Here is a 3,598-nt window from a genome sequence, read left to right as displayed (position 1 = left end):
AGGAACTTGAAAATATTACAACTGAGTCAACGTCATTCACCAGCTATGTGCTGACGTATTTTCCACCCCATTTTACAGGAAATCAGAAAGGTTAGACCAGACAAGCAAGATAGGATAGAAGATTGGAGATATAGTAATTAGATGCTATCTGATGGCTCAGATATCTAAAATCAGAAATAATGCAAATTATATTTTTCTAAAATATGCTTTGCAATATTAAATGGGTATTCTAACCCGATGTTTAATAAAATAATATTTTATTCTAAACTCTTTCGCTAAACAACCCTGCAACTCTGATATATTTACAAAACAGGTACCAACTATTGGTCACACTTCTAGACCCTGAGGCCGGGTGTGACATGTTGGTATCAGAGCCATCGGTTTCAGCGAATTATGTACTTAGATAAAAGTATCTAGGCTGTAACCACTAAATATTTCAATATTACTGATAGGTTTTAACAGTACGAATAAGATAGAAACATATCCTTATCCTTAATCAAACTACATGCAGATGTCCGATCGCAATCGTTGATGTTCAATCCAATTACCATCTTGTAAAGGAAAGTGCTGCATGGGGATAGCTCGATTCCCAATTGTTCAGTCAAGTGATGAAGACTCATATGAAACAACAACGGAAGGAAATTCTAACGCAGAAAATATCAAAACCCCAACAATCCCAGTCATTCCAAATTAGAATACGAATAGAACAAGAGCAAGTGGATAAGATATTAAAGATGTCAAGAGAAAAAGAAGTAATAACATATCTAGAAAAATATCCACATGACAGGAATATATCAACTTCCCGGCGATCCAAGATCCCTACTTTAGTCATGCTGATGATGAATATACTCCCATGAATTCTCAATACCCTAGAGCATTTGACAGCATTCAGGAATATCCAACTCACTATGAAATTCCAGCTGCCAAATAGCTAAAACTATGTTTAAAATTGAACAGGAAGATAAAAAGGAAGAAAAGGGAAAAGAGGAAGAGGAGATCATAGGAAAGACCAACAAGATCAATAAATTGATCATTCGTTGGAAGAAATAGAAAATAGGAATCTTAACAGTTGTAAACAGCTGCTGTAGTAATTTTGTTCACTCTTGTAACTACGACATAAATAAATAAAAGATATGTTTGATTCAACGAATATTGGACTTATATTTTAAATTTTATTGTAGTATGTCAAGAAAAGAAGGCACAAACTCTCACAACAATCCATCCAACAAATCCAAAAGTGAGGAAAGCGCCAACAGTGAAAATAAACAAATTCCAGCCAATATTTGAATGGAATCTAGAAAATGATCAACGAAGCTATGACTCCAATTTTGGACTCACTCAAGAATATCTGTACTGGCCAAAGTCAATCAACATCTAGAAAAAGAAGGCAGGGTATCTCTATTCATTAAAGAAAGGATGAAAGCTACAACAGCTCTACAGCTGATAGTAACTTGAGGGATGAAACCCGTTAGAAATTAAAGCTTCATAAAGGATGCAGCTTCAATGCTTATAATCCTAAAGAATTTTATGGTGATAAGATTGCTATAGCCGCATGAGATGGCTACTGATCTATCATGACATTTCATCCACTACTGACCCTCTAAAAATGAGTACCCTTGCCCATATGCTCAGTATCAAACTCTCTTCGACCAATTACTTGTATTGATAAATCAAATTGTGCCTCTCCTATCTTTTCAAAATATCATCCACCATGTTGATGGGACAAAATCTGCACCTCTTATGACGATTACTCAGACTGATAAATTAATTGAGCCCCTGAATACCTGCCTTGGGTCTTTGTCAATCAACAAGCAATTGTAATCCATCATGCTTCCCTCACGGAAAAAGCTATTTTTGTGATTGTTGGGCATCCAACCGCCCGCGAGATATGGGTTGCTCCGCAGGCAACCAATAGAAACTCCTCGGTAGAGCACGTTCAAAACTTTAGGGACAAACTACACCTGCAATTAAAAGGAGACAAGTTAGTCTTCGATTTTGACAGATCTTTCAGGACTATTTGTGATCAACTCTGTGCTATTGAACAATCCATTGAACCGAAAAAACAAATTCATTGGTTATTGTATCTTCTCGGACCGACATTTGAGAACTTCAGCACATTTGTTCGCCATGTTCGTCCGTATCCTCCAGTCTCGGATTTGTTGGCTGGGGCAGAAATTCATGAGTTGTTCATCAAGTCTCTACATGGAAACCAAACACCTAATGCTGCATTTATGGCTAATTTCTTCATTCGGAGTCATCATCATGCTCCTTACTATAACAGTAACCGTGGTCGACACAATTCCTATGATCAGTCCAGTACTCACAATCGTGAGTAGTCGTATTATAACCATCGTTCATCTAGTAATAACAACATGTAGACTCAACGACCTGCCAAGTGCCAATGATTCCACACCTCGGATCATGTAGCAAGTGCATGCCCTCAACTTGCATCATTTACGGGTTCTGTCACCCCTTTTGGTGAACACCTAGCTCGAGCTTTTCATGCTTTGTTTCACGTTAACACCCCTATGCCAGATCGACATGTTGATTTAGGTGCTACGAACCACATAACCGGTACGTCTAATACTGTGTCAAACCCCTCACCTTCCAAAGGTAATAAAATGGTTACATTTGGTAATGGTCATGCCCGAATTTCCCATACGCATAATATGCAATTATTTAGATTCCTTAATTATAAAGATGTTCTTATTGTTCCTAATCATTAAAAAAATCTTCTCTCGGCTAAGTAAATTAATTGAAGATAACGGTGTTGATGTTTTGTTCTCGCATCTGTTTTTTATATTAAGGACCGTCACAGCAAGCAAGTTCTAGCTCAGGATGCCGTGAAGATGGCTTATATATCTTACACACCAAGCATTAAGCCTTGGTTGCAACCTCCAACTGACCTAATACATATTTTGAGGTCTGGCATGCTAGATTACGACATGCCTATTTTGATGTTATCACTTTTTTGCGTAAATTTGATTTTTTATCTTTGTCTTCTATTTTGCCTAAATCAGGACTATGCTCCCCGTGTCAACTAGCCAAATCCAAATGACTCTCAATAATAATAATAATAGTAATAATAATTATTATTATAACAATAATTATAATAAAATACGTGCTTCGTCACCTTTGTGTTTATTACATTGTGGCCTTTGGGGTCCTTTACCGGTTAAGTCATCTGATAACTTTTCATATTATGCCACATTTATTGATGATTTCTCTTGTTTCACATAGATATATCCTCTACGAGTTAAATATGAATTTTTTGAAGCCTTAATTGTGTTTTTAACATTTGTTCAAACTCAGTTTTCAAGAAAAATTAATATTTAAAGTGATTGATGTACCGAGTTTATTAACAATCGGGTTCGGTTGCTATTTGATAAAAATGGCATGTTGCATTTCACGTCGTGCCCGTTAATAACAAAGAACACAAATAGAAGCAAAGCCGAATTATCTTTTGTTAGGAGTTTTACAGATAATAATCTCCTGATTTTTATCGTATACTTATTACATCAGAAGTATCATATAATTAGTTACATATATATTTGCATGGATTATATTAAATGCGATGACCAAAATATAGCAACTCTTA

The sequence above is a fragment of the Bidens hawaiensis genome, unplaced genomic scaffold (assembly GCF_021521415.1).
Source record: "Bidens hawaiensis isolate Kalapana, Puna unplaced genomic scaffold, B.hawaiensis_p1.1 tig00006950_1, whole genome shotgun sequence".
NCBI classification, from domain to species: Eukaryota; Viridiplantae; Streptophyta; class Magnoliopsida; order Asterales; family Asteraceae; genus Bidens; species Bidens hawaiensis.
The sequence above is the reverse complement of the archived record's forward strand: the minus strand, read 5'-3'. Positions refer to the sequence as shown.